This window comes from Pleurodeles waltl, chromosome 1_1, assembly GCF_031143425.1.
Source record: "Pleurodeles waltl isolate 20211129_DDA chromosome 1_1, aPleWal1.hap1.20221129, whole genome shotgun sequence".
In the NCBI taxonomy this organism is placed as follows: Eukaryota; Metazoa; Chordata; class Amphibia; order Caudata; family Salamandridae; genus Pleurodeles; species Pleurodeles waltl.
Window position 1 is genome coordinate 288902381 of NC_090436.1, and position 12055 is coordinate 288914435.

The following is a 12055-nucleotide window of genomic DNA, read 5'->3' on the forward strand; positions in this document are numbered from 1 at the left end:
CCACAACCCTAAGACCACAAAACACTGTTAAGCACCCACAATGCACACCTCTACTTGACAAATCATACATACAACTCAACGTAACAACACCAGAGAACAAACACACACAATCACACACCCAAACAATAAGCCATACCACATACCCCACAAACACACATCACAACAGATCTCACATACCAATCCCCACACACACTCATGCACACAGTACAACCACACAAAGGCACACAACACAGCAAATAACGCATGTCAACACAAACCACACAAAACCAACATAACAACATGTCCCCAACATACACATGCCCATCACACAACACAGCCGTCACTGGGGGACAAATGCCATGCAGACTACCACACATGGAGCCCAGACACAACTGGTAGCAAGGCCACCACTCACACACAAGTGCTTACACACGTTGTCAGCCAAGACCAAAACTGCCGTAAGTAAGGAAATGCAGGACAAAGATGTAACCTTGAAACCTACAACAGGTTGGTCCTGTGATATATTAAATATAAAATATATTCTATAAAATATCCAAGGCCAGAGGCCAGTCCAATAATTACAAGTGCAACATGCGCAATATGGACATGACTCTTGACTGCGATTTCACCTCCACAGGTTGGGACATCCATGGGCAGGCAGGCTCCTCAGGGATTTGGGGAGGGGGTGCGGGTGTTTGGGCTTAGGCTAGAGTGGATGATCCTTGGGCTTAGGTTTGGGAGGGGGACTTAGGTCAAGACTTAGGGGAGAGCTGGAAACTCTTAGGAGAGATCAGCTTTTTGGCATGGAACTTGCTGGGGTGGCAGGGGAGGACTTGGAGGTGGAAGGGCTGGACTTGGGGAGGAACACAGACCATTTAGGGGTATCATGGAGTGGGAGAGGAGTAGGGAAAAGGCACAACTCACAGAGGAAAAATTCACACGGGCGGTCATGGCAAAAGGGTGTGAGAGTCGAGGGAGAGGTAGTGGTTGTAAGATGTGTCTTGGTGGATGTCTTGGGTGCATGTGTGTGCAAGGTATGCTTGTGGGTGGTTGGTGTCTGTTGGATGGGTGAGTGTGGGTGTTTATGTGTCTTGGGAGGAGTGGGTGGAGGTACAGGGAGATTCCGTGGTAGATGGGTGACTGTTGGGATGGTGATTCCAGGCATAGTAGATGTGCTGCAAGTAGTTGTGTCGGTAGTTGTGGTGGCTGCGGATGTGGTGATGGGTGGATGTCTGAGGGTCAGATGTTGTGATGACTGTGGGTAAGATAGGTGATGTGGCTGTATCAGTGACTGTTGGTGTGGTGACTGCAGGTATGTCAGGTGTAGTGTCTGTGTTGCTGGTGGTGGTGGGGGTGTCAGGGCAGATAGTGACTGTTGCTGTGTCTGCAGGTGGTGTTGTTTGTGTGCATGCTGGTGGTGGGTCTTGTGATGCTTGTGTTTGTCAGCTCTACCCTTGGTTGTTGAGGTGGATGCATGTTTGTCTGTTGGGTGCTTTGGCTGGTCGGGGAAGAGGGTTTGGGTTTGGGAAGAGGAAGGTGGAGGGGGGACAGAAGGAAAACGGGGACTGGCTGCCATCAGTGTGGAGGCCAGAGCCTGAAAGAATCTTTGTAGGCCAGCCAGTGCACTGTGAATGCCCTCCAGGAACAAATTACTATGATGGACCTGAGTTGCCAGTCCCTGGATGGCATTCACGATTGTCAACTGACCCACAGAGATTGACCTCAGGAGGTTAGTAGCCTCCTCACTGAGGGCAGCAGGGCTGACAGGTGGGTGAGTGGGCACCGACAACTGGGTGGAGAGCTACAGGGAAGGCAGTGGTAGAAAGGGGGGTGGTGGACAAAGACAGTGCTGGGGTGGTCCCAGAAGGATCCGCCACTGTGAGGTGGTGTCTACTGGAAGAAGCTTCTGAAGATGATGAAGTGGAAGATCTGGTCATCCCTGTGGCACTCCCTCACCCTCTGGGCCACTGGTTACCTCGCTGTCACTGGTCTCAGCACTCCAGGTCCAGTGGCCAGCAGCATCCCCAGTTGCCTGTGCCCCATCTCCTTCGCCTGCTGATGCTGATGCTGATGCACACAAATGGAGAGAGAGGGAGGGAGAGATAGAGAGGGAGAGAGAGGGTCATCACATTTTTCACATACACACGTGAAAACATGCACAACTGTAGGTATGCATCTCCTGGCTCGGGAATCCCATCAGGAATACCACATATCCTACTTCATGTCAAAACATGTCACTTCTATCCATCCCTTCATGTCATCTCTCTCACCAATATCATAATCCATATGAAGTACCACAACTGAAGCGTTCCATCAATTCACCTGTAAACCTATGTCAGCATGTACATCATGCTTGTGCTAAAACTGAAAATGTGTCCTAATCCTGATCATATCTCTCCTGTCACCATTAGGAACAGCAGTTGACAGATAACATCACATCATGCATGTTCACATTTAACTCCTGACCTGTCCATGTACCATGCAATTAAAGATAACTCTGTTGACTAACTACACAGCACTTGCCATTGCAATCACTTGCCTATCTGAACTCTCTGTACAGATCTTACACTCTGGATACAATCCTTGATGATGATACAACACGTGGCAGTCCCATTCAGGTGCCATCTGAATCTTTGAATACATGTCTGGAGAACAGATACATTCTAAAGGCTTAGTTGCAGTAACCATACACAGATACTCCACATCACACCATCCATGCCTGTACAGCAACAGTGGCCTACTTAGCACACATGATACATCCAGTGACAATCAAAGACAGTAGTGTAACCACTAAAGAAAGGACAGCCAACTAATACCTATTATGCCAACCTATATATCACGTGACATGCAGGCACAGAGCCACCTAATGTCAACATGAGTGAACCCACATTACTCACACCAATCCTGACACGTGAATAAAAGAACCTAGGTCCACACAAAACACATATCCCACTGAAAAGACATGCACCCATGATGCACACATGGACCTACACCACTGCCATTGCACTTACAACATATGCCACAACAACGCATTTATGACAAATAGTAGTACAAGCAAAGCATGACATCTCAAAGCATGAAGTGAGGCTAAATCAATGCCTGTCCAACCTGTCCACATCAGCTAGGCTAAGGGAAACAAGGATTGTCTCACTCCACTAGACCTGATCCCAAGTAACCATTGTGACATGATGTAGGCAGATAACAACACATATTATGTTGCACTCGTATTGGTAGGCCATTGACAGAATTTGCATGGACATTGCACTTTGTCTAAGGATAGGAATGCCCAATCACCTCCTTTAAAACAAAGGCATTGGGATAATAGGGAATCACCTACATTTCAATGGCATGAAAATGCATGGTACGCCCAAATACACAATATCAGACATCCATAGTTGAATGTCCTTCAGTTACAACCTTTACACACCCCATAATATGCATATGAAGGGACAATGGGGACAGCACCACAAACCCATATGTACAGTCCAAGTCTGCCCATACCTGTTGACTGAATGAGATGCCAGACTCACAGGTAGGCTGGTACAGCAGCCTAAATACATATACATGTGCCACTCTCAATTGTACATCTTCACATGCAGACATAGATGTATCTTGATACAGTTGACCTAAACGTACACATGCAAAAGCCTAGGGCCAGATCTTCATCCCTTAGTCAGGCAATTAGAGTACTATGTAATCCCAGTAGTTAACATACATGTAGCACCTCCTACTTTGTTACAGATGCTAGTGTGACATCAAGTACCAAACTATCAGAGCAAAGTACATGGTATCTGTTAGTATTTAACCCCCTTCTGCCAGCTGTGCTGCCCTCAAATGCCCATCCACCTCAGGGTAGGCCACCACCACAATTCGGGCCATTAGGGGGGTCAGGGTCTGACGGGCATCCCCAGCTGGACCTCCGTGGTTTTCCAGGCCCAGTGTCTCAGGTCCTCCCACCACTCTCTGCAATGGGCGCTCCACTGGCCCCAAAGTCTGCACTTGCTTGACGATGGCATGCCACATCCCCTTCTTCTAATGGGTGTTCACCTGCATGGATGACACAGAAAAAAAGGAGAAAGTCATGTACACAGCACCATACCAATATGAGTGATCAGTGCATACATTCACAGTAAGTTGGCACACATACCCATCCTCTCAGCATACATGCTTACGCACCATGCCATCTGCATGCATCTACACCCACACTAGTGCACATGCCCAATGCAACATCACACACAACACAACATCTATCACACATGGCCAGGGGATAGGACTCACTTGCTCTTCTGGTGCCCACATATCTAGCCATACAGGGGTAGGACTTCATCCACCAGCATCTAAAGTTCTTCTGGGGTGAAGGCACGGGCTCTATCACCTAGAGGACGTGCTATGATGGCTCCAAGAGGCAGTACACAGTGTCTAATGTTGTGAAGGTCTTGATAACCACAGTGCCAGGTGTCAAGTGAGCAATAACACATAAGATAGCAGTGACATCCTCCACATACAGGACCATCGCCACCGGTGGTCATCACCATTATCCCAAGTCCACCAAAGACAGCAATGTTAACCAATTTAAAGTTGCACAGCGCTTGCGTCCGCCTACCACCATGACGACTTCTGCCGGCAGACATAAGTCACTTCCAACTTTCCAGTTGAGTAGGTCAGGCACCGGCATTTTGGGCACATTTCATCAATGGATGTGCTTATTAATCTGCATCATTCACCTATTTCAACCAAAGAGCTGTAGATACGTATGTAGTACCATCATGTATGTGCAACATAATGGTCAGATATTTACCAGATGACGTGATGAGGGAGTGTATATGGTGAGAACTATTAGAAAGCTACAGCTATAGCTAAAGATGCATAGGCCATGGGTAGATGTTGGTAGGTTACAAGACATGTGTGAATAGTGCAGGAGAGCTAAATCGTCCACACATGTACACAAACGTTAGTTTCATATGTACATTCCCATTTACATGTTAGCCACTGTGCAGCAATGGTGCTGGAATTGATGCATATCTATGGGCTGTACTGGTATATGTCCGAAGTGCTGCAAATCCTCAACGGATGTTAGGTGTCAGGTAATATAAAATGTGTAAATGATGTGTGCATACTCCATAACACATAGTATATTTACTTCTCTCTACATAGTAATGCTGCCATGAGGAGAGTGAGACAACCACCAGTGTATCGTCCACTAGTACACCTTGAAACCATGGAGGACAGGCATGTCACCCAGACATATCGTCTGAATCGGCATACCATCATGGATCTTTGTACACAGCTGGAGCCAGATCTGATGCCTGCCATTCGCAATTCCTATGGCATACCTCTCATTGTTCAATTCTTGTCAGTCCTACACTACCTAGCCACAGAGTGCTTTTACAATAATGTTGTCTTAATTGCAGGGATGTCTCAGCCCATGTTCAATCTGGTGTTGAAGGATGTACTGTGTACATTGTTGAAACACCTGGTGAGCTACATCAGGTTCCACCAACATGCAGATTTGGACTATGTGAAGGCAGACTTTTATGCTATGGGACACATTTCTCATGTGGTAGGAGCCATTAATGGCACCCATGTAGCCCTGGTCCTTCCCAGTGCCAATGAACAGGCGTTTAGGAACAGGAAGAACTACCACTCAATCAACATGCAGGAGGTGTGTCTGGCAGACCAGTACATCTCACAAGTCACAGCTGAGTTTCCAGGATCTGTGCATGATTCCTACATCATGCCAAACAACAATGTCCATCATCTAATGGTATGACTACAAACAGATAGGGCCTGGCTGCTTGGTAAGTTTGCATTGTAGTGTGTATCTGTGAGTTATATGCCCTGTCATCACACTCAAGCCAGTCCCACATAAAAAATTTGAGTTGTTTGACCATTGTGTACACAGGTGACTCTGGCTATCCAAATCGTCCTTGGCTGTTGACACCAGTGAGGTACCCAGCCACGCCAAGGGAACTCCGTTGCAATGAGACCCACAGGAGGACAAGGTGTATAATCAAACAAACATTTGGGCTCCTGAAGGAAAGATTCAGGTGCCTGGACATATCTATAGGAGCCCTCCTCTACTCACCTCAAAAGGTATGCCAAATTATAGTTGTCTGTTGCATGCTCCACAATCTAGCCCTGAGATGTCAGATACCATTGAGTGCAGATGAGAGGAAGGCAGCTGGCTTTGTGGCTGAAAATGCTGATATGGCAATGATGACGAACCAGAAGAAGAAGGAGCAGGTGACTTTAGGGCAGATCTCATCAATCAGTACTTCAAGTGACATACAGGTATGTGGAGTGGACCTTGTGATGTGCATCACTTGAAGTAGATGGCTGCCATTACACCTCCCGACTTGCTTCATCAGTGGAGAGGTCATGAGCTCCAATGTCTAATTGTGAGTTGTGGATGCAGACTGATAGATTGTAAAGTGTACAGTACAATATGTTCTGATTTGTCATGTACAGTTACATCAGATCGTAACATGAACTTCTGTAATGGACTACTCAGTATTGAGCTGTTTCTGGCATTCTCGTATCCTCTTTTCCTTCCACTCACTGATATGGCCATTTCCTGTTTGGTTCTGCAAACTAGGCTTGAGCTATTGATTGTCATTATGTAATGGTAATTGCTGACAGCCATGAGAGGTGTACCAGACAGATAGCTGATAATATGGATGTAGGTACAGTGGGTGGTACCTTGCTAGTAATTCCTCCTTTCAAGTGGAGTTGTGACTGCTTATTCCTTTCCTATTTCCAGTGGGGTGGGGGGATGTTAAATGGTCTATTATGTGTCAGTTGTAGTTAGTGGCCCAGTGGTGATGTTTGCATCATGGCCTTTGCCTCCACAATGGGCGGGGTACTTAGTGATGAGCTTGGGACCAAGCTGTGTTTGTTTACTGATGTTGCTGTCCAAGGTGCAGGTAACTGTATACTGACAAAGGTGAGTGACAATCCTAGAGGTGTAGGGCCTATGTTAGTGTATGGATTAAGTACTGTGTTCCTCTGTGATTATCCTTTGTGTGTTCCATGGGATATGTGGATGTGTAGTGATGATATGGTTACATGAAGAGCCTGTACCTGGTGATGTATAGGTCTAATCTGGGTGCCGCTGCTTTGTAGGCAGTCTACCATAGGCATGACTTTTATTACCTGTAAATGTGCTTAGTATGCCACCATGCCTTACATCCTGATGGTACTCTCTGACATGCTCTAATTGCAGATATGAATACTGACTATGCCCTGGTGCATCTTTGGATTTCAACCTCTCTGACATCTGTCCTGTGACATTTCAGTTGTTATGTGTGTCCTGCTGAGGGAGCTTCCGTCTGATGGCCATTATACTGCCTGTTCGATTCAAGTGGGCATCATCACACCACAATTGGGAAGCATTACAATTTTTGTTGTATTATTAAAGACACATAAATAATAGCTGCGTCCAAATGTGCTTTATTGTGTATTTCAGAATTGAAAAAGGCAAATTAAATATTATTAAATAAATGAAAGGTGATGAGTGAAGTCATGGTAGATGATTCATCAAAGTAGCTGCTACTACAGATTGTTACACAGTTCCTGTGTCCTTGCACCATTGGAAAATTGAGTTATGTCTCAGAACAGTCAACAAGGTGTCTCAGTGGCACACAAGGGTGACAAATCAGGAGAGGTTCACTTCCTGGCATTGGGTTTGGCCTTGGCATCTGCTCTACACGATTTCTGAGTGGACTCCAAGTTTGCGGGGTGGTTCTTCTGCTAGAGAGAGGGGTGTCTGAGGCATGTGGTTCCCATGGCAGGGCCTCCATTCCACAAGCTGCCGCTGATGTAGATGGGGCAGATGTTACGTTGTTAGTGGAAGGGGCCTGATGGTGGGTTGAGAAACCACGCAGAGTGGTGTTGATGTTCCTCAGCACCCCTGCAATAGAAGACATGTGGGCATTTTGGGCCTGCCACAGCCGCATGACATCCTGGTGGTATTCCCTCTGCAGCCTTTGATTTTCCCCAACATGGTGATAATTTGGCCCATCCTGTCCTGGGAACTTTGGCATGTTCCCAAGGCTTGGGAAATGGTTTCCTGGTTAGTGGAGTACTTTCAATGCCCTGTAGCATCCCTCCCATGCACCCTGTCCCCAGGTGCCTGTGCCCTGGCTTGGTGTGCCCACTCCCAGTGGTAGAAGGACCATCATTGTCTGGAGTGTCAGTTAATTGAACAGTCCTTGGGACCCAGGTTTGGGGGCAAATGGTTGACTGTAATGTGGATGCCCTAGGGATGGGAGGGGTTGATGTGGGCAGGGTGAGGCAGGGAGTTGTTGACTGACCAGGTGTTTCAGATGGGCCAGGTTGTTTGTCACTGTCCAGACATCCAGGTATGTGCTCCTTACTGGGGCCTTCATCCTGAGGGGGACAGGCAGTCCCTGGTATCCTCTCCATGGTGGCAATGGCAAGGTTACCTGTGGGGGGAGTGAGACACAGAGTGTACACTGCCGCGGACGTGACTGCCATTTTCTATCTGATTCCTTACTTGTTTCCTGACCTTCAACAGGAGGACACCTACACTGCGTGTGCTGCTGTGACCTATGTCTTCAACCTACCATGGCCTGTGTGACTGGGGAAAGGGCCCCTGACTTCACTTCGGAGGTGATGCAGCGATTGGTGGATGGGGTCCTACGCTAGTACAGACAGGTGGGTACCTTGGGCACGATGCATGTGGGAAGGATGCATGGAGATGTGTGTGCAAGCATCGTGTCGTGGGTGGTGATGTCATGCGGTAGTGTACATGGTGTGGGCCAGACGATGTGTGTGCCAATGGTGAAGGAAACGCAATTGGTGGGCCATATCTGTAACAGGCTGGATTGTATTTGTAATGGTGTCCTCCTGTCTCTATCGCCTCTGCAGGTCAGAGGCCATCAAAAGAAGGGATTATGACATGCCATCGCCAAGGACGTGCGGACCCTGGGGGTCTATGGCAGGTGGAGCATCCACTGTCAGAAACGGTGGGAGGACCTGAGATGCTGGGCACGGAAGACCGTGGAGACCCAGCTGGGGATGGGCTCCCAATGAGGAAGGGGTGCCTGTCGGAACCTGAACCCCCTGATGGCCCGCACACTGGTGGTGGCCTACCCAGAGCTGGATGGGCGCTTGAGGGCATCACAGCAGCCACAAGGGGGTGAGTACAGTGGGCATTACTACAGTAATTGGTAAGTGGCATGGGATCCGTGTGTTGAGTGTCAGATAGTGGTGCCCCTTAATGCCAGGCCAGAGATTGCAGCGTGATCCAGCTCCAAGGCAATGGGTGAAAGGGAAGACAAGGTAACCTAGCTAGGTTGCGTTCCATGTCAGACAGGGCTTAGTGGGTCCCAGGAGGCGTGCAGTTGACGGTGTTTAGTCCTCATCTTGCTGTGGCATCTAGCCAAATCAATGGCAGGGAAATGCATGGTGCTCAATCCTGATCCCTGTGTGTGACGGTGCTGCATATATCAACAGTAGTGTGGCAATACCACTGACCTGGGCAGTGCACTGCTTTTCCTCCTGTGGTTCCACCTGGTAAGGAGAGCCCTCATCCCTTGCTCGCTCCTCTGAACTCCTGACCCCTGCCAGGAGTTCGAGCCCCTCCTCCACCCGCTTCTGCCTGTGCCTCATCCCTAGTGTCTAGTGGGAGAGCTCTGCTTTCCTACTAGGCTGCCCTCTGCCTCTCTTCTCCTTTTTTCTGCTTTGCTCTCTGTGTCTGTCTCTTTTTGTGCTCCTTCTGCCCTCCTTTTGTCCTTTTGCCCTCTGCCTCACTCCTCTTTTTTTCTGCCTTGCTCTCTGTTTTTACTTTCACTTCGGTGTCTGTCCCTTTTTGTGCTCCTTTTCTTTGCGTTACACTCTTCCCTGTTTTTCTCTCACTCTGCTCTCTCTCTCTCACTTCGTCTCCCCCCTCTCTCTCTACCCCGCTGTTGCTGCCCCTGTGACCCCGCCCCCTTCTCTCTCTTGTGCTGCACTCCCATCACTGCTGCCCCCGCGGCCCACCCCCTTTTTTGTGCTGTTTTTCACCCCCACTCCCGCCTCCTAGCTGTCCTCTCCTCCCCCCACCTCCCTACTTAATGGCGGCCGCTGTAGCGCCAAAGGCAAGCCCTTCTGCGCCCATATGCTCCTGTACCACGCCCAGCACCAGCACCCCTGGCTTTCATTCTCATTCTACACACATCCATCATGTAAGAGAGTGGTCCCAAAGGAGAGCTAGCCCATCTACACACCCTACCATACACATCTGTCAACTAAGAGAAAGGACTGATATGAGAGGGCAGTCCCTCCTCATACATCCTACTACAAACACCTGCTATCTGATAGAGAGGTCTCAAAGGAGAGGACAATTCCCCCACACAAGCTACTATGCACTTCTGTCATCTGAGAGAGAGTTCTCAAAGGAGAGGCCAGTCCCTCCCCACACTCTACTATGCTCACCGGTCATCTGAGACAGCAGTCTCAAAGGAGAGCTAATCTGTCTACACACCCTACTGTACATATCCATCATCAGAGAGAAAGACCTGAAGAGAGAGGCTGGTCCCTCCCCACGCACTACTATGCACGTTTGTCATCTGAGAGAGAGGTCTGAAAGAGGGACAAGTTCCTCCCCACACATTATGACACACACTTGCCATCTGAGAGAGAGGACTGAGGCCAGTCTATCCACACAACCTACTACGCACACCAGTCATCGGAGAGAGAGGTCTGAAAGGAGAAGACAGTCCATTCCTACACACTACTATGCAGACCTGTAATCTGAGAGAGAGGTCTGAAAGGAGAGGTTAGTCCATCCACACAACCTACTACCCACACCCATCATCTGAGAGAGAGGTCTGAAATGAGAGGCTAATCCAATCACATACCCTACTACGCACACCTGTGATCTGAGAAAGAGGTCTGACAAGAGAGGGCAGTCCCTTCCTACACACTAGTATGCCCATCCATTATCTGGAAGAGAGGTCTGAAAGGAGAGGACAGCCCATCCACACATCCTACTATGCACACCCGTCATCTGAGACTGAGGTCTCAAAGAAGAGGCCAGTTCATCCACCTGTCATTTGATAGAGAGGTCTGAAAGGACAGGCCAGTTCCGTCCCCACACTCTACTAGACACACCTATCATCTGAGATAGTTGCTAAGGAGAGCTAGCCTGAATGCATACCCTACTATGCACATCCATCACCTGAGAGAGAGGTCTGAAAGGAGAGGCCAGTCCCTCCCCATGTACTTCTAGGATCATTTGTCATCAGGGAGGGTGGTCTGATAGGAGTGGCCAGTTCATCCCATCACCCTACTATTACTGACACTTGTCATCTGAGAGAGAGAGGTCTGAAATGAGATGCCAGTCTATCCACACACTACTATGCACATCTGTGATCTGAAAGAGAGGTCTGACAGGAGAGGGCAGCCCTTTCCTACACAGTCTGACGCAGACCCCTCATCTTAGAGAGATATTTGAAAGGAGAAGCTAGTCCACCCACACACTCCACTGCATACACCCATCATCTGAGTGAGAGGTGTGGAAGGAGAGACCAGTCCATTCACATACCCTACTGTGCATATCCGTCATCTGTAAGAGAGGTCTGAAAGGAGAGGCCAGTCCTTCCCCATATACCCTTCTATGCACACTCATCATCTGAGTGAGAGGTCTCAAAGGAGAGGCCAGTACAACCACACACCCTACTACACACTCCTGACATCTGACAGAGAGGTTTGAAAGGAGAGGGCAGTCTCTCCACACACAAAACTACATAGGCCTGTCATTTGAAAGAGACATCTCAAAGGAGAGGCCAGTCCCTTCCCACATCCTACTATGCACACCTGTCATCTGAGAGAGTTCTCAAAGGGAAGCAAGTCTGTCTACACATCATACTCTGCACATTTGTCATCTGAGAGAGAGGTCTAAAGGAGAGGTGAGTCCGTCCCCACACACTACTACACACAACAGTTATCTAGAGAGGTCTCAAAGGAGAGGCCACTTCATACACACACCCTACTGCGCACACCTGTCATCCTAGAGAAAGGTCTCAAAGGATGGGCCAGTCCATCCACACAGCCTACTACTCACATCCATCAT